We start from the raw sequence: 21,212 nt of genomic DNA, 5'->3' as shown, positions 1-21,212 counted from the left end.
TATTAATACTCACTCGAACTCACACATGTACTCACTCAAATTCACTTTTACTCTGACGCAACCATGTTTTGTCACTCACACTCAAACGTATTCTTCCTCAAGCTATTTATCACTCACTCACTGACACTCTCACTCATTCTCACGCACAGTGATTCTAAGTCTCTGTTACACTGGTTTAAAAACACATTAATTCGCACTCACTCAATTGCAGCCTCTCTTTACTCTCACCTATGGGCCCATTAGTATGGCGGGCGGATTGCCCCCGCCATCCTAATGCATACATGCATTTATAGCATTGTGGCGGGCGGTGCAGAGAGCACTACCCGCCACAATGTTATAAATGCAGGATGCACCCGCCACTGTGGCGGGCGCATCCTAATACCCCCCACAGGACCCCCGCCCTTATGGTGGGCAGTCCTGAATTCTGATAGGATGGCGGGCGGACTAAGTCTGCCCGTCATCCTAATGACCCCCTCAGTCTCACTAACTCTGACTCATTCATACTCACTTCCTGACACTCAATCTCACATATTATCACTCACAACCTGCCAATAATTGTCACTCACTTTCACTACAAAGTATAAAAGTACAAAAGCTTTATTCGGTTATTTGATAAACCATCAAAGCATAGACATAAAAACAGCAAACATAAAACATAATAGATAAAATACCTATAAATAAATCGAACTAGATACTAAATAGAGGTTTTCGTACCCTTTTTCTTGATTCAATTCACAACATCACATATAAACAAAATCACTAGTACAAAATATTGTCATACAAGTCCTAAAACCCTATTACCCAGAAAAACATCATCATAGGCTGAAATAATATTTCACCCATGCTCTGAAAGCACAAAGAGGATTGTCAAAATTATGGGGCTCATTAGGATGGCGGCACCCTAACGGAGAACGGGACCGCCTGCCATAAGGGCGGGGGTCCCGTAGGGGGAATTAGGAAGTGCCCGCCACTGTGGTGGGTACGTCCTCCATGTTTTGCATTGTGGCGGGCGGTGCACTCTGCACCGCCCGCCACAATGCAAAACACTCGTGAACGCATTTGCATGTGCAAAACGGCAGGCACCGCGCGGTGCCTGCCGCTTTGCATATGCAAATGTGGGGGGGTTCCATAGGTACCCCCCCTGTCCTCCCCCTAAACCGGCATCACCTGGGGGCCCCGCAGGGGGACCCCGCAGCAAACACCACCTGCCTTTCCGTGGCGGCATTGCCGCCGCGGAAAGGCACCTATATGTGGCCATTGAAATATGGCTGGCGGTGTCTGTTGGACACCGCCACCATATTATTCCATTACCGCCGCGGTTGCAAGGCGACCGCGGCGGTAATGCGGCAGACGGTCTTTCCGTCCGCCGCACTCCCCCCCCGCCATCCTAATGCGGCAGGGGGGGGAATCCGGGCATAGGTGGCGGACGGATTGTCTCCGCCAGGCCGGCGGTGGCTACCGCCAGCCTGGCAGAGGCAATCCGCCCGACATCATAATGGGCCCCTAAATGTCTAAGACATTACGGACAGACAGCCCTGTTAAATAAATTCCAATAAAATACATAAGCTGACTGTATCTTGCCGTACAAAAGTAAACCGTGGTAAATAAGAGACCATTATCACAAGCTGTAATGATCTTTCACTCGTGTTCAACATACACAAGGCAGTGTTATCAGGGCTGGGCGTCTGCCACAGCCAAGATAGTATTTTGCCTGTGCCAGACAGCCACCAGGTATCTGCTAACAGCATACACAATTACATTGGAAATATCATTTTCAAAATCCTATAAGCAATCAAAAATCTCTTGACACCACGGTTTATACATACTGGACATATCAATTTACGTTGAGAAAGAGCATATGAGTAACAAACATACAAAATATGCGCGTCAGTATCACGTACACATAAATTAGACTTTGGATTATTTTTCAAATGGTTGGTAAAAGACTTCAATTTTAAACAGCCAAATGGAAACGCACACATAAACTCTTGGCAAGTGGAGAAGGGATACAATTCAGAAAAGGCTCAAATGCAGAGTCATTCTGAGCTTAACCCCTTCCATGCTCATGACGAGCTCAGCTCGTCATGCAGTACAGTGCTCCTTTGCTCATGACGAGCTGAGCTCGTCATGACCACACCCGTTTTTATTGCTGTCCAGCACAGCAGAGGAAAATGTGCAGCAGCCATGTGGTTAAAAAAAACTGGTTAGAAAGATTCCCATTTGCCACACAAACAGTGTAGTTTTCTCACTGGCAGGGAATGGCTGGTTTCCCATTCTGCAGGAGACCCTTGTCAAGCGTACGTTGGCCAAGTTCCAGATGACCACGTTTGGTGACTTGTTTCCGGGTGGGCACATTTTTTCTCGCACTGATGACCCCTTCCTCCTCTCCGCCACTACTGAGAGTGTAGAGGGCGCTGCGCGTGTGTATGGAAAGTTATCCGTTGGAGCCCCCCGACTTTCCTATTTTAACTGGGGTTATATGGGAGGGGGTGGGAGTCACTTAGTGGCCCAGATGTACACGTCAGAGGTGGCATTGCTACCATGCCACGATGCGAAAGTGCGGGCAGCCTGGGAGAGCGATCTTGGGTATCCATTAACTGATGTGCAGTGGGGGCGGTGTTGTGTACAGACACTCCGGGTCTCACAGAATCATAGGCATAAACTGCTGCATTTTAAATTCCTATGGAGGTCGTATATGACCACTAGTAAGTTGCATCGTATGGACCCTACTTGTCCGCACGCGTGCCAGCGGTTACGCTTCCCGGGGGCCAATTTTGCACACATGACGTGGACCTGCCCTAGAATCGAGGATTACTGGAGATCAATTTTTAGGGAAATGTCCTGGATGGTGGAGGTTGAGATTGCGCCATCGCCTCTATTAGCATTATTGGGCTATGTTCAAAGATCTGCCTAAGTCTAGACGCCGCTTTGTTGACATAGCGCTGCTACTTGCTAAGCGTGAAATTGCTGTCCACTGGTCCTGCTCGCGGCCCCCATCCTTGCTGCATGGCTACATAGCATGACGTTTTGTAACAACACTAGCGAAACATATGCGCAACTGCAGCTGCCGCCTTCTCGGCCAGTATACATCTAGCAACCGCTTCAGGCCTTTCTTTTGGCAGTGCAGTATGGTAGCAACTCTCCCTCGCAAGACCCGACTAACCCTTCCAAGACAGCAAATTTGTAAGGGTCTATTTGCTTTCTGTGATATCCCCTTGATGCGGACTATTGCACTCAACAACTGGTTCTTGTTTTCAAAGTAGACTATGACAGCATCTTTACCTGGTATAGTATGGGACCTTGTATTTCGTGTTATATCTGTACAGGACATGCTGTTGTATAGGATGGTATTATATGCCACTCTGTGTATTGCTACACTGTAATGATATGATCATTGGGTTTTTTCTTTCCCTTTATTCGTTTATCGTAAAACTCAATGAAAAAACAAAAAACAAAAAAAACAGTGTAGCTTTCTTGCACGTGCGACCAATAATGGGATTTTAAGTTAAAAAAATCAGAATCAAAGGGGTACTGACTGGTACACAAGTAGGGATCTAGCAAAAGTGTTTTCCATTAAGACTTATGAATGAACATTGGAGTACCCCTACACCTCCGCTCCAAAGGTTGCAGCACTTCGTGCCTTTGAGCGGTAAGCCTCCAAAAGGGAAGACAAAGCCCAACAACCCATACTCTTGTTAAAGTCAAGATAGCAATAGACCTGTGCTATATAAGAAGGGAACCTTTTTTAGGTTGAGGTTCCCATGTTGGTTTGTCCAGGAAGTCAATGCTATGGACTCTTTCTAAAGGTTTACTACCCACCTTTACTACACAATTCTTAACTGCCCCAAGTCTAAGCACTAGGAACTTGGTTTTGAATACAATCAAATCCAAGTCTCTTGTCTTACAAAATTTCTAGAAGCTATCAATAAGGGCTTGAAGACCCATTGGTGTCTTGCAAAGAAGAAGAGAATCGTTGGTGAAAAGCAATATGGGTATTTTTTTGTTATTTAAAACAGGTGAATCGTTTAACACCACATCATTTACATATAAGGTAAATAAAGTGGGTGCAAGAATGCACCCCTGCCTTACACCTCACTGAATGGGAATGTGATCTGTTAATTCGCCCTTACTGCGCTAATGATCCTGGGCATAATTGCCCTCATGCAACCTTGCGATTAATTGAACCAAGTTGCCAGGGACACCTATGCTGAACATTTGGGGGTCGATTATGATTGCCGTGAATCTGCATCCTCCGGGTCGGTGGAAGCCACCACCGGCCCGGAGAATGCGGATTCACTTCCGCGGTCAGAGAAAACACCCACCACCAGATCAGAAAGGCGGTGGGAACAGCGGCGGACGGCAGGTCCATCCACCGCTGATCCGTGGGGTGTTGACCGCTATTTGGTGGCGGTGTCTGCAAGACACCGTCAGCCAAATTAGGAAGTGTGTGCAAACATGCTTTTCCGCGGTGGCTTTTCCGCAGTGGAAAAGCATTTGGACCTTTGCTTCTGGGGGCCACTTGCGGGCCCCCAGGGTGAAGGGGGGGTGGGGGTGCACATGGGGGGTACCTATGGTACCCCCCTGCATTTGCATGCACAAAGCGGCAGGCACCGCGTGGTGCCTGCCGCTTTGTGCATGTAAATGCAAAGCATGCATTTTTAACCTTGTGGCGGGTGCTGCTTGAAGCAGCACCTGCCGCAATGTTAAAGATACGGGATGTGACTGTCAGGGTGGCGGTCACATCCTAATTGGTATGGAGGGAACGCCGCTGCCCCTGTGGACGGTCTCTCCACCTCGGGGGTGGCGGACGGACGCAGGTCCGTCCGCCATCATAATCGACCACAATGTTCCACAGTTTCTGCCTGGAACCAGATCAAATGCAGCCCTTAAATCAACAAAGGCCACATACACTTTCTGTTTGGAGAGAAGTACATATTTCCTATCAAGAAGGGCCAAACTAAATACTTGGTTGGATGTATTATTCTTGAGTCTGAAGCCAGCATGAAGCAAGGATAACACACAATTTGCTACAGCCCAGGACAACAACTTGTCAATGGCCTGCCTTGCAAAGACTTTTTGCACATTATCAATAAGGCTAATAGGCCCTGTGGTTAGAGTGAATACATTGGTTGCCCTTTTTGTACGCAGATATTATTTCAGCCCCTCTTCAAGTATCGGGGAATTCATCCCCAACCGATACTGCATTGGAGATTAAGTTGATATAGCTGGTCCAGATTAAAAGTTCTGAGTTGTATAGATCTCAAGGAATTTTATTGGGACCAGGTGCTTTGGCTGGTTTATGCAGATTTATGGCTTTGTTAGTGTTTTCCAAAGAGAAGTACACTGGATCCATATCATCTCTTACTTCAGCCACCACATCTACTCTAATGGTATCCCTGAGTTTGAGGACTCTCCAACTCCTCGATTGGCAACAGGGGGGTGTACAGATTAGCAAAATGGGTAACCCAACTCTCAGGTTGGATATGGTGATTGCGGGTCCTAGCATTAACATTGCTAATATATAAGAGAAATTTGCAAAAAGACCGATTGTCCTTTTGTTTTATCGCCAAGAGCGAGTACTGCCTAATGTTATCCTCCCACTTTCTCTTGGCCTTAGCAAGAGTGCTTTTGTAATTCCTCCACCCATGCACAATCTCTAACAGCTGTTTTCAATTGCAATTTTGCTGCTAGGCATTCGGCATTGTACCCTTTCTTCTCTTTCACTACAGCAGGCTGTCTAGTTTTTGTTTAAAAAAAAAAAAAAGAAAAATGCCTTGTAATTTAGGGAAGAGTATCTTGTGGATGCTAAGAATCAGAATGTTCTTGTTTTCAAAGCAGACGGACCCTCGCGCCGGTCTGTCATGCTCTAGTCATGCTCTAGCCTCCCTAGAAGGAACTTTTACTGACAGTATAATTATATGAAACTGGAGGCCGAAAGAAGCCTATTTTTTCACTCAGGTGTATGAAATGGGCTGTCATGATGGTTTCACCCAATTTTACTAAAATCAAATTTGTGCTACTGATGGAGCAAGGATTCGCACGTTACGCGACTTGCTTGTACTCATGAACCTCGAATAACTATAACAAATTAACTCAACATGTTTGTCTTACTAATTTCCCCGTTATTCTGACATTTTGGGTGTCCCAGAGACGCTTGCATATGTGTGTATTAACCTTAACAACGCTTGTCATTAAAATGGTCGCTGCTTAGCGGGGTTTTCTTCTGCGCATGCGTCGGTCACACTCACGTGACGTGACGTACTCGCAGTTCTGGTGGGAATCTTTGCGCTTGCGCACTAGCATTAAGATGGCCGCTTTGTGTTCTCACATGCCGAAGCTTGCTCTGCTGCTTTTGCGCTACTGTTCGTTTGCCTCTAATATTAATGCTATAAGTTAGTATAAAGTGAGGGGTATAGAGTAGCTATTCATGGTATACAGAGTGTTCATTTATTTCTGTGTGTTAATTTGTTTTCGCTTACTTTTCATGTATCGTAACTCTTGGGCCTGGGAGGGAGTCCAAACCCCATCTTAGAAGTCCCTACTGCGCATGTCATTCTGGCAGAGGGAAGAAAACCTTGTACCAGTGGAACTCAGCCAGCTGGCAGCCACAGCCAAGATGCTCCTGAGAAAGTGACCTGCGACCCAGCAGAACGAAGCTGAACTGTCCTGCAAATGCAACAATTGTATTAAATCCATTGTATTCTGTAGAACATGTCATGGGAACCCCAAATTCAATAGGCGGTCCCGAAACATGCAAATGTGGTATTGTAGAAGCTTTTCCTGATTGGTGTGTTAACCTATCCTACTTGGGGACCAATCGAAATTGGGGATTCTTACACTTGCAACAATTGGGGGGTGGTACACTGACCCGAAAACAGTATAACTAGCCTAGGTTTAGCTAGCGAACTTGTCCGACTTGTCCGAATAGCTGACCTGTCACTGACCCAACGCACTCAATAGGTGACTTGATACAGAGGGCTGCGGAGCACTCTGTCCGAAATTTCCATAGACTCAAGGGTTTTTGTTAAGTAACCTTAAGTGCTGGCGGAGCACTTTGCTGGGGAGTTCGATAACCCAATCGGGGTTCTGACTGATAGCTGCAGAGAGGGTGGAGCGCAGGCGTTGCTTCCGAACTGTGGGTGCTGGTCTTACCTTGGTGGTCCTGTCCTGATCCTAATCTGGGTTTCCTGTCCTGTCCTGGGGTGTTCCTTCCGTACTTGCTGTCCTACTGGCGACTGTCCTTCCTTGGGGTTCTTCCCGTCCTTAACCGACCCGTGGCCAGGGTTGGTCTTCACACCACTTTAGGTAAATGTAGTGCTGAAAATCTACTCTGCACCTTCTATATTTTCCTTTCTTTTTCTTTAATAAAGTCATACTCTTGCAAATTTTGATTTTCCATGCTTTTCGCACCACTAAATGAACAGATCATACATTAATTGTCGTTATTCTAGCATGTTCCATTTTCTTACCCATCCTTAGTACATTCCTGTTTTCAGTTCATGATATATAGATGTTCCTTTTCTTTACCCATCCTTTAGTGGATTTAAGTAATTGCACTGGTTTATTAGTATGGTCTATTTGTACTTTACTTATAGTTCCTCTTTATGGGGAAATATTTCACTGTGAAATTCTAGTATGATCTTTATTCTTCCCCGTCCTTTAGTCTCTCCATATTAGGTCAAAATTCTGAAACTGCTGCCTAGCATTGTTCCCTGTTCTTACCTTCCTTTAGACTCACAAATGGTTGGTTTTATTTACTTCCTTTATGGATATGTGCTCTTTATGATCTTGGTTATCGACTGTTTATGCTTTCTGAGATTGATGAATTTTAGATAAAGGTTTTCAAAACTTCTTGAGTTTGTGGTTATTATAAAAAGTACAAATAGAATATATACAGTATAAGTATTTCAGTGTCTGCCTTTTCTTTACAGCTAGCTCCCTGATCTATTGTGATCAATTGGTACCTGTAACGGTGGATTGGTAAGTCGGGCACACTGGAAATAAATTAGGGAGGAACTGGGATACTGGTAGAAGAGCGTAAGGTTACCTGATTGAGGAGAATTGATTTTTATGGGCCCGATACGTATATGGTAAAATAATAGTCGGGTGACCTGCGCGCTCTATCAGTATTTTTTTGGTAGCCAGAGGATGGTTAGGGACTAGTTAAGATAGGTAGGTAGGTTATTTGCTGCTAATTGTGAAATTTTTTGCTGCTAAGCGAATTTACAAATGTTTTATTGTTTTGAAAGTTATGAAATGTTTTAAATTGGTTTTCTTGCTGTTATATTGATATATGTACTAATCCACTCGTTAGTGATTGTTATATGTTTGTTTGGAATCCCCGGGGAATTGAATAGCGAGTGGTGAGGAGAATCCACTTCGCTCTGAGGTCAGTGGCTTGAGGAAAATTAGTGCATGGTTAGGCAGAACTGGAAGCGCTAATTAGGGTTTCTGTATGAATAGTTGAATAAATGATAGCAACGAGCTCGCTGATGAAACTTCAGTTGTGATATAACCTAGTAAGGGTCACACGAGAAAGGAGTAATAGGTTCATCGGAGCTTGAATGATAGCAAAAGAGTTCGCTAGTGAAACTTTGGACTTAGTATATATCCCGGAAAGAAGTGGATAAGTCGAAGAAGTAGCAGGTTCTCTAATGCTTGAGTGAAGGATAGGCAGAAGAGATCTGTCCGTAGTGTATGAAAAGTAGACCGAAGAGGTTTACTTGCAGTGAATCAAATCTTTCTTTCTAGACACTCGAGTACAGTGGCAAATGTTTCTACGTTGTAAATTAAATAAAGCACTTGCACTTTAAGAAAGAAATAAAAGTTTGCGTTACCTTGTGAAGGAGGGAGTCAGTTGCGGAGCTGCGCTGACGTCACTCTGTGCCGCGCTGGGATTGGTAGAGACAGCGGGTGTGTAGCGGAGCTAGTATTGTAAAGGAGGGGTGAGTGCCGAAGCGTGAGAACTTGTCTCACGAAAAGGCCGCGCACCTATTGGCCGAGACTATTTGAAATCGCGCATTTGATTGGTTGTTGAAAAATAAAAGACGCATTTGAATTGAAAGTGATTTTGTAAACAGAGTCCCTTGCGGAAAAGTATATGTGGCATTCGTATACTCCAGAAACTAGACCGGATCCAAGATATCTAGGGTTTGGAAAAGATCAGTGGAAAGGTCGTAAAAGCGTTATGTACGGAGAAAAGAAGAAAATGACCTTAGTAAGCAAAGTAAAGAATTATTTCAAAAGAGACAAGCCTATCAAAACTAGAGAAGGAGTTGTCATTCCACCACCTAATACTCCCGCATCTTTCATGATGTTTGATAAAGGGTACCACTCTTGTGTATGGTTGGAAAATTGGGTGGAATACACAAAGAATGACGGAGTTTTGGCATTTCCGTTAGAGGGTACATTTAATGGCAGGATTCTGTTCAACTTGAGAACCTGAATGAACGATTTACATCCCAGACCCAGATTAACGCAGTACGAAGCCCTAGTGGAATGGGAGATAGAGGCTTTTGAGAGGGACAAGCCCCGAATGGATAAAGGATTAACCAAATGGTATCCTAAAGTGAAACCCGAGACCCGAGAGAAAAGGATGAAATAGTGGAGGCAGAATATGATAGTAGAAGGATTGTACCCTATGATGTCACTAGGAGACCCGGTGGGAGGGAAAAAGACAGAAAAAACAAAACATTGGGTGACCAGTGGGGATTCAGATGACGAGTTGTTGGATGACTTGTTCATGAAAAATCCACCACCTTATAACGAAGGACCCCGATCCTCTAATGTAGGGGATGCTTGTCTGAGACCTCCTTACCAGGAGGGGCCTAGACCTGTAAATGTAAGAGGCGGCTGTCAAATACCTCCTTATCAGGAGATGCCGAGACCTTTAAGCACAGGAAATCCATTCATGAAACCTAATTATGGTGAGGGACCAAGTATGACGCATCCAACTGCCCCAACCCTGACTCCGCAAATAGTACCTGAAATAAGCCTGGAAAGAATATTACAGGAGAGAGAGCAAGAGGCATTAATTAAACAGAGAACAGAATTAATTCAGAATATCTCCCAGCTAAATACAAGTCCTGAAGCCCTGACCATCCCAGTAACTATTGGACCAGTCGTTCCTTTGTATGGGGATAAACAGGGGTGTCCCAAGATACCAATTATTACCCCGGCTATAGTAAGTTTAAGTTTAAGTTTAAGTTTAAAATATTTATTGAGCGCAACATACACCTGGGCGGTTTCTTGGCGCTAAAGTAGAAGGCAACTGACTGAGCGAGGACAGCTACAAAAAAACAGGAAACAGCAACAAAAAACAGCAACTGGGGAATAGGCAATATGCTAAATAAGGGCCTAAGGAAATAAAAAGGTCTTCAAAGCTTTGCGGAAGACGGAATAGTCAGTGAGAGACCTAAGATCAAAAGGGAGAGAGTTCCAGAACATGGGGGCGAGAAAGGAGAATTTTGAGCCCCCCTGTCTTTTCTTCCGATAACGGGGCACAGTCAAGAGGAGTTGTGCCGAAGAGCGGAGGTCTCTGCCAGGGACATAAGCCTCGATGGCTGAAGATATAAATAAGGGGGCCAGGCCAGACCTGGCCTGGAACACCATACAGCCTAATTTAAACAGGGCGCGTTCCCGCACCGGGAGCCAGTGAAGGGTTTTCAGTAGGGGGGAGGTATGGTGGAATTTAGGCAGACCAAAGGCAAGACGGGCAGCCTGGTTTTGCACTAATTGCAATTTACGGAGGCTGTACTGAGGGATACCATTATACAGAATGTTCCTGTAGTCCAGGCGGGACAGGACCAGTGCGGACATAATTAGCTTGAGTGCAGGGAAAGAAAAGAAACGGGAAATAGAACGGATAGTGCGGAGAGTAAGAAAGCAAGAAGAAACCACAGAGCCAATCTGGGAGTGCATAGTAAGTTGATTGTTTAACTTAATACCAAGAGTCTTAACAGAGGAAACAGGAGTAGGAGGAGAACCAAAAGAGGGGAGCCAAAAAAGAGAATTCCAGGGACTGGAGCAACCACCCGTCACCACAAGCTCCGTTTTATCGGGATTGAGTTTCAGGTGGTTGAAGTTCATCCAGTCCCTGATGAAAGATAGAGTAGATTGGAAGTTGGAGATGGAGTCAGGAGAGGAAGAGAGATTGAAAATGAGCTGGAGGTCATCGGCATAGTCATATACCGAGACCTCCAGATGCTGTAGGGCAAAGATGAGCGGAGCGATATACAGATTAAAGAGTAAAGGAGAGAGAGAAGAGCCCTGGGGAACACCGCACTGGACCTGGCAGGGGGTAGCTGAAAACTCCCCAAGATGGACCGCCTGGGTCCGGTCCTTCAAAAAGGACGAAAGCCAGATAAGGGCTGATCCTCCTATGCCCGCCGCCTTGACACGGGAAAGCAAGATGGAATGGTCCACCGTGTCAAAAGCGGCGGACAAGTCAAGAAGGACCAGCGCCTGAGGTCTACCGGAGTCCAAACCCTCTCTGAGGGTGTCTGATACTGACACCACCACTGACTCTGTCGAATGCCTTGGGCGAAATCCCGCCTGACATGGGGCCAACCTCCCATTCTCCTCGGCAAAGGAGCTGAGTGCAGATGTAACATGCCGCTCCAGCACCTTCGCCAGAAAAGGGAGAAGGGAGATGGGGCGATAGTTAGCCATCACAGAAGGGTCGGCTCCCGGCTTCTTCAGGATAGGGACGATGGAAGCGGCTTTTAACGATGGAGTAACAACCCCTCGGGCCAATGAATCATTAAGGAAGCCCAGAGGGGGCAACGAGCAGACCGTATAAATCTGCCGTAAGATGTGAGCCGGGCATATGTCAGATGGGGAGCCGGACTTAATTTTGGGGAGGAGGGACACAAAAAGTTCTTCAGAAAGGGGAGGAAAGGAATTAAAAGAAGCTGGAACTGAGTGAGGGAGAGAGTCAACAAAAGAAGGGGAAGGGGGGGAATGTTAGATTTAATTGTCCTGATTTTGTCGACAAAATAAAAATTCAGTGAATCACAAAGTTTCTGGGATGGAGGGGGCTTGAGTGTGGTCCGGTCAGAGAACGCCAACTCATGGGTGATGGCAAAGATCTCCTTCGGCTGATTCTCGGCAGCTAAGATTTTCGCCGAGAAATAAGCTTTCTTGGCCTCAGTAATTTTTTGCTTATAAGTCCCCAGGAGGAGGACGTAGCGGGTCCTGGTATTCGGGGAGTAATCCAGTCTCCACTTGCGTTCAGCTGTTCGAACCGTAAGCTTCAATTCCTTCAGCTCGGTGTTGAACCACCGATTGGCGTCTTTAGGGCGCCTAATCGAGGTACGCCGGAGAGGAGCTAGACGATCGCTTCCTTCCGTGAGCCATGAATCGATGGCTTTGGCTTGGGCTGCGGAATCAAGTCCCGATAGGGGGGGAAGGGAGGCCCGGAGTGCCAGCGAGAGATCAGACAAGCCAAGAACAGATGTACAGAAGTACAGTCAAGAAAAGATGATCAGGCAAGCGAATGCGAATCTGTAATTTCCTTGGTGGATTTGCCAGTAAGGGAGCTGGAAAGGGGCTCACAGAGAAGGACCACTCCTTTCAGTTCGGGAGAGGTGCAGATTGAGTCAGCTTCAGGTACTAAACGTGCCACTGTAGTAACTCCTGAAGAGATCGAGAGATGGAGTCGAGAATTAGAGAAACCAAATTCCCCGTCGAAACCACTAGATATTTACAAATTAAGAATAGAATTAGAAGAACTGATGGCTGGGAATGTAGGGTTAGACAGACTAAATACCTTTTCTGAAGAAGAACTGCTGTTTATCTGTAAAAGCATCACCCGTAATACTAGGGTGTTCCATGAGAAGTTAGTGGACACAGCGGGTAGTATGGGATTTGATATTGGGAAATCTAAATCATTGCAAAAACCCTACAAAGCAGAGTTCTCAGACAAAGATTTAGAAAATATGAATGTGTCAGGGAAGAAGGTACAGATCAGAGAACTAGTGAATCTGTTGCAAAAATGGGGAGACTTAGAAAAGTGGAAAGCCAGATGGGCAAAGAAAAAGGAGGAGATTAGATCAAAACAGATGACTTCTGAGTATGTTTTAAAAGAAACTGACAAGCCAGAGCATTTGTATCCTATTGGAGAAGTGCCAGGTGGAAAGTACGTGCATGTTCCATGGTCCCGACAGGATATTGTGTCCTTTAGCAATGACTTTCCAAAATTACGAGAAAAACCAGTGGATTGGTACAGGCAGGTAGAAAGGTCTGTGAAGGTACAAAAGTGCCTGTGGAAAGATCTGGGTGGGTTTTTTGATATCGTAGTTACCGTAGATTTGTGGACAGAATGTAAAATTGCCATTGATTGGCCTAGTGAAGAATTCCCGAGGGACCCTATTACAGGGGCTCCTTCTGATGAGGTAATGAAAAAATACCAGCAAGTAATGTTACATCTGAAAGGAAAAGTGCCTGCAAAGGAAACTGATTGGACCCGAATAGATAGAACTACCCAGGATAGAGATGAAACTGTACATTCTTATTACGAAAGACTGTTACAGGTGTTCAAAACGTACAGCGGTATAGATAACATTGAGATGAAGGATATGACCCATTTCATTTACAGGTTTGTAAACGGTTTGAGACCTGAAATATGTTAGTGGATCAAAGACAATAAAATCTGTTGGCAGTCTAAGAAAATTGATGAGGTTTTAAGGTATGCCAAGTACTGCGAAGATGAGATGGCGGACAAACGAAAGGCCTTAAAGGAAAAAGTCATGTGGGCACAAGTAAAATTAGCTGAGCAACAAGAAAAGCAGTTGAATAAAATGAATATTAATACCCAAAACCAAGGTCCTGGGGGTGGAGGGAAGCCCAAAGTAAAAATGAGCAGAGAGGAAGCCAAAAAGAAGTTTCCCTGTCACGGGTGCGGACAGATAGGGCACTGGAGAGACGAGTGTCCATACGCACAGAATAGTAACCCCCAAACTAATGATTTAAATCCACAGACGCAGAATGAAAAACCAAGAAAGACCCAGCAACAGGTAAAACCGACTCAGTTGCTCCGAGCACCTAGACCAAATTTTAAGGGTAAAACACAGCAGGGTGAAGACATAGAAATTTGGGGAGGAAAAGAGGATAGAAATGCAGCAACTTCACAATTTTTGTTGAATGATACCTTCCTATGCGATGAACCTTACTGACGGTGCCTGAGGGGGAGGACAAGGAGTGCGTGCTTGGCGCCTCCTTGCCGGTGGACCAGTCAGGGCCATACATTGAAGGAAAGGTTGAAGGAAATGATGTCACCTTTCTGTTGGACACTGGGGCCACCTGTTCTACTGTAAGAACAGCAGACGTTCCAAACCTACCCCTCTCGGGAGAAGCGATCCAAGTAGTGGGCGTATCTAATCAATTGATTAGTACCCCAGTTACCGAGCCCATGGAAATTACAATAGGGAATTTCAAAAAAATGCATAGATTTGTTGTCTGTGATACCAGTCCTGTAAACCTATTAGGCCGTGATTTGTTGTGTAAAATGAACTGTACCATCTTTTGCACACCAAAGGGCGTCAAAATTCAAACCCCAGACGAAGATGGAATATACAAATTAATGCTCATAAGACCTGACTCAGAAATTAAAAGATTGACGGTACAAGACTTACCTGAAGAACTGCAACAGACAGTGAAACCAGAGGTATGGGATTTTACTGGAATAGATGTAGGACTAATGGCAAATGTTGACCCAATTAAAATAGCCATGCAGTTTACCCAAATACTAAACCATACAAAATGAGTGCAGAAGTGAAAGCAGGAGTTGCCATTGAAATAAAAAGATTGCTAGAAGCAAACATCATACAAGAAGTGTTGAGTAGTCCTTGTAACTCCCCGATAATTGGCATCAAGAAACCTAGTGGTAAGTACAGAGTAGTGCAGGACCTGCGAAAGGTAAACAAAATTGTTGTTCCTTGCTGTCCTATTGTTCCGAACCCAGCAGTGATTTTATATCAGATTCCATGGGATGCTGAATGGTTCACCGTTATTGATTTATGTCACGCATTCTTTTCAATCCCATTACATCCAGACAGCAAATTTATTTTCTCATTTGAATTCGACAGTCACGTGTTCGTTTGGAATCGCGTCCCTCAGGGGTATACAGAAAGCCCCTCAATCTTTAATCAGATTCTGAAAAAGTGCCTTGAATCCTTAGTTTTACCTGGAGACTCAGTTTTGGTGCAATATATAGACGACCTCTTGGTGGCGTCTAAAAGTCAGAAAGACTGTGTTGTTGACACCATTACCTTACTGAACCACTTAGGTGAAGGAGGACATAAAGTATCACCTGACAAACTACAGTTCTGTACCTCTTCAGTAAAATATCTGGGGCACCAGATAGAGAAGGGTATCAGGAAAGTTACTTCAGAAAGAATTAGAATAATTCGAAACATGCATTTACCAAACACTCAGAAAGAGATTAGAATGTTCCTTGGAGTTGTAGGATACTGCAGACAATGGATTGTGGGATTTGCAGTCCTAGCCAAGCCATTGATAAAAATGACGAGGAAAGGAGCAAAGGACCCAGTAGAATGGGATGAAGAAAGCATGACAGCATTTACTAAATTACGAGAATGCCTATTTACAGCCCCTGCACTAGGAATGCCTGACTATTCAAAGGAATTTGCACTGTTTTGTGATACGCGAGACAATTGTGCACTGTCAGTCCTAACTCAAGAGCATGGCTTGACTAGACGTCCAGTAGCATATTTTTCTGCTACTTTGGATCCAGTGGCTGCTGGATTACCTGGATGTCTGAAAGCAGTAGCTGCAACTTGCGCAAGTCTTGAACAGAGCGAATCCATCATTATGGGACATCACGTAACTGTGTATGTTCCACATGCAGTTGTAATCTTACTAGAATTCATCTATGATGTTACACTTAATTCAATATTGTTGTTCGATTATTGAATTACAACTATATATGATGCCGGATTATAGATGTTTATCACGAGTGAGTTCGCCCCTATTATTATCGCGTCTTCTCTATACCATCGTGATATATTATTCCTTGTTTTAAGTGATTTGAACGTTAAAAGCTCAGATTCCTCCATTACGAACGCTTTATCATACCTTATTATAATTATTAAACATTCTATTTAGCGTTCTGCTTAAGTAAGGAGTATATACATTGCATACATCAGTAGCGAGGAATTAGTCCTACTTCTCGCTCTATGACTCCTAAACCGGAAACATGTGACACTGATCGACCGAAATACGCCTACTTAAAGGCGGGTCTATGCTTCTGCGGGTGTTTCCAACATATTCCGGCGTCGATTGGGACCTGGACACGTTTATAAAACTAGCAAGCCTCAACACGCCGAGCCTCTGTTCATTGACAGGTACGTGCATTTGCCCCTTCGTGCGCTACGTGACGTGCTTTTCATTAAGTTAATCTTATTGCTCATACTATCGTTTCACATTATTTTAGTTCTGGCGCGTCTATCTTTGCCTGCCAGGAACGTGGGAATCAACTAAAAAATATCCCTAAAAAAGAATCGCATACACCTGGAGGTATGTCGCGACTAATTAAGTAACCCTATTTTGGCCTCTATGTGCGGCTTTTCTGGTTGTTATTAGCCTCATTATCAAGATTGTTTATTCTATCTTGTTTGTCCTTTCACTTCCCAGTAACGGACAACGTGAACCAGAGTTAACTTATCAACAGTATCGGTTCGTAGCAGTGGAGGCGCGGCAGTTCGTTTTTTTATCACGGTACGCTCTCTGGTTTGGTAAACAGGTCTTTATTCTTTCAATAAGCTGGATTGTAGACATTATATCTGAGACGTGCCTTTATCTTGTTTTCTACCCACAGTAACTATTTAAAAGTATATAAGTGAATCAAGAGAGCTTGTTTTCGCTTACCCGATATCTTTCGCTAATGAAGCTCTATACATGAACATTCTTCTCTAAGGTAGGGGATTTAATAGAATCGAAACTACAATTAGAGTGTTCATTCATAATCCCGTTACCCCTAAGTTTATCATTGTTTATTTTTATGACCCTCAGAGACCTTTTAATCCATAAGGAATATCCTGTCCGCATCTATGAAGCACCGTTATTGATTTATTTACATACATCATCTTATTACGCCGTGCAAGTCTTCCTATTGTCTTCACCTAAAATGCCGTTGAGTAGTTATGTGCTCCTTTATGCCACTGCAGGAAATTAGAGGTATTTTCAAGTTGTATTTAATACGCTCTTTAAACAAATCATCCTGAGGACTAATCTGGAAGTTTTTTTTCTATTCTCTCTCAATGTCGCGGTGAATAGATTGTTGCTCTTTATGTGAACATCTTATGTCATCTTACTCTAATAGCGGTCTCTCATCTTTTAGAACTTTTAAACCCAATGTGAGAAGTCGTGTCACCAAAAAAGACTGTGCACATATGCATCAGATTGCAAGTAAGTGAATCTGTAATTGTCTGTTATTAATCAAAGTCAGAAATAGGCTATCAAATAAATATAGTGTATGGAGTAGTCAGTACATTCTGTTACGGTTCAATCCTGATTATGAATATAAAGTTGAGCCCGGTATATACTAGCACAAACATTTGATCGAAAATAATCAGCTAGAATACTTTGAGAGATAAGTGAATGATGTGTGCTGCACTTTCCCTATACTCTTTTTATTTTCAAACATAATTATCTAGTTTTCTTTTGATCAGACCACTGTTAGATGCTTGCTTTCATCCTAACATCTATGTGTTTTTTTCGGTATCTATATTTTAAGAAAAAATCTTTTTCAAATGAGCACCGAAGTCTGCTTTCATTATCTCTCTCCCATTTTAGGTGTTACTTGCTTATTACTTAGGGGCACACACATTTTGAACCCACTACCGTTGTGTTGTTTTGACAGTTAATAGAAGATGCTACATTATGGTGTTGGTACAGATTGTGGTATTTATTGACAAATATGAGTTGTTCTTTCTTTATTAGATAAATGAATGTATTTCTTAATTAGTAATTATGTTTTTATATTTAGGAACCTGAGAGTTTGTTTGTCTTGAAGAAGGCGCTGGTCGCCGAAACGCGCGTCGACAACACATTTTATTAATATTCGACTCAGGAATTATTATAATTATTGTTATGTTTTTATGAAATTATGATTGTTGTACAATATTTGTGTTATTGTATTTTATTTAATTGCTTATATGTTTTGCATGTCTCTACATGCTCTCTTTTATAAAGTTATTGTGTTTGACTTCCTTGTATGAATTTTTGTCTAATAATAAACAAACTGTCTTTACTACGGAAGTGGGTTGTTGTGTCTTAACACTATTATGTGGGCAAGTGTTGTTTATGACCGCCTGGGTTGATACCTACACAGTTGTAATCTTACTAACCAGAACAAAAACCCAGTATCTCACACCTAGTCGGCTGACTAAATATGAGAGGATTCTTGTGGGTGCTGCAAATGTAACAATTACTCGTTGTAACATTTTGAATCCAGCAACCGTATTACCAGATACACTGAATGCAGAAGCGAAGGAGGAGGTTGAGCATGATTGCATTGACCTGACAGAATTTAGTACCAAACCACGCTCAGATATCAAGGAAATGCCCCTACCTGTAGAAGATTACGAGCTGTTTGTAGATGGCTCATGTTTGAGACACGAGAATGGAGGTTTAAGTGCTGCCTATGCCATAGTCACAGTATCCCGTGCTGTAGAAGCATCCTATCTATTTGGAGTAAAGTCTGCAAAAGTAGCCAAATTAATTGCATTGGCCAGAGCCTGTAAAGTTGGGAAAAATAAAAGAGTAACCATATATACGGACAGTCAGTATGGTTACGGGGTTGTGCATGACTTCGGCCAATTGTGGCTGCAAAGAGAGTTCCTGACTTCTTCAGGTACTCCTATCAGAAATGGAAAGGTGGTACAAGAATTAGTGGAAGCAATCCAGTTACCAAAAGAATTGGCAGTGGTCAAGTGTACTGCTAACAAATCTGGCGATGACAATGTGACAGTCGGTAATCGATATGCTGACCAACTGGCCCAACATTGTGCAAGACATCAAATGTCAGTCAATATCAAGTTGGGAGGGAGCGGAAACAGCTGCCAACTTATGGTGTTTGAAATTGTACATACATGGGAAGAGATGAGAGAGTTACAGGATGCAGCAGTACCCAAGGACAGGAGAAGGTGGAGAAAGTTTGGGTGTCAACAGAGGAGTGAGGATGGTGTCATTGTATGCCCTGATGGTATGACTGTATTGCCTGACAGCTTGCTTATTCCTATGGCCCGGCTAATACATGGAAATACACACATTGGTAGGGATGCCATGGTTCGTGTCTTCCAACAGACATGGTTCAATTCGAAATTCAGGAAGATAGCGGAGAGACTCTGCCAGAGGTGCTTGACATGTCAGCAGTACAATGCCGGGAAGAAAACAGTAGTTGCCCTGGGAAAAATTGGAAAAGCAGAAGGCCCTTTTATAAGATTACACATTGATTTTATTCAGTTACCCCCTTGTAGAGGAATGAGGTACGGCCTTGTCATTGTTTGCCTGTTCTCAAAATGGGTAGAGGCTTACCCGGCCAAGAAGAATGATGCCATCACTGTAGCTAAATTGTTATTGAGAGAACTAATACCTAGGTACGGGGTTCCAGTCACAATTGAATCAGACAGAGGTGGGCATTTTCAGAATGAGATAATTGATCAAATTTGTGGAGCATTCAAAATTACCCAAAAACTGCACTGTGCATATCGTCCAGAGGCTTCTGGAGTGGTGGAACAACTGAATGGCACTATCAAGTCGAGACTAGGAAAGATGTGTGAATCTACGGGCATGAACTGGATAGAGGCTTTACCTCTTGTACTGATGGGAATCAGAAGTATTCCAGACCGAAAAACAGGCCTGAGTCCCCATGAGATCCTGATGGGAAGAGTAATGAGACAAGCATGGGTACCAGGACACAAACTGATAATCATTTCTGATGATTTGGTACTAGAGTACTGCAAGCAACTGGGTGACCAAGTGCGTTCTATCTCTCACCAGATTGGGGAAGACGCCGTTGCCAGACCAGCAACTCCAGTCCATAAACTGAATCCAGGTGACTGGGTGGTACTTAAGAAGCACACCCGATCGAGTTGCCTTGCACCAAAGTGGGGAAAGCCAAGACAAGTAATTCTGGTGACCACGACAGCGGTGAAGTGTGCAGGAGTACCAAAGTGGATCCATGCCAGTCATACGAAGAAGGTAACCGAAGACGAAAAAACTGACGCTGAAGGTTGTCCAGCTGAGGGGTCTCCGGATGTTGGTCCTGAAGTACCTGATGATGAACAACCGAGCACCAGTCAAGATGAATGGATCCTAGTAATCGACCTGACCGGTGATCCCATAAGAACCAGAAGCCAGACATACCCAGATAGAGAGTGGGATAGTGAGGAGGAGACAGGAATAGAAGAAGATAATCAGATCATCGAAATCCATGTCAAATCTGATGAGGAGGAAGGTCAGATAGGGACAGAACAGGTTATTGACACACCTCCAAGAACTCCTAAGATTGAAAAGGGACAGACAGAAATTAGGGCGAAAGTTTAAGCGGAAGAAAATCCAAGGTTCGAAGTGCTTGAACAGGATCAGATAGAAATAGACGAATGTGTTCAGGACACAGATATTGAAACACCCAAAAGTCAAAGCCAGCATACACCTGAACAAGGCCAGCTTAGCGACCAGGCAGAAGAAACCGAAATAAGACCTGGACCTAGTCTGACAGAAAGGGGAGAAGAAAACGTTGAAACAGATGTGCCACAACTGAACGAAAACAAAAGAGCATTAGGAGAAAGCCAAACAGCAGTGCCAGTTAAAAGATTCAAGAAAAAGAATAGAGAACCAAGGGACATCAAAAGACTGAGACTGAAAACAGTAGAAGAGAAGCTTGAGCAAAGGAAACAAGGTTCCAGTAAACCAGAGCCAACTGGAGAAAACACTAAGCGAAGAAGTGCCCGAATAAAAAGACTGAACGAAAAGTATCAGGATCCTGAATGGACTTACCTGGTGTTGGAGGAATTTGAGGATCTTGATATAAGTGACAAAAGTGAAGAAGAATTGACTGCTAACCAGTCTACCGAAGAAGAGGAACCAACCTAAAGTTGCCCAGAGTAAGCAACCTGTGCAAAGTTACAAAGAGGGGTTGGAAAGCTTCTTTTGAGTGAAAATGTCTGATTCCAATGTGAATGGAAGAC

Source organism: Lissotriton helveticus, chromosome 7, assembly GCF_964261635.1.
Source record: "Lissotriton helveticus chromosome 7, aLisHel1.1, whole genome shotgun sequence".
NCBI lineage: Eukaryota > Metazoa > Chordata > Amphibia > Caudata > Salamandridae > Lissotriton > Lissotriton helveticus.
The sequence above is the reverse complement of the archived record's forward strand: the minus strand, read 5'-3'. Positions refer to the sequence as shown.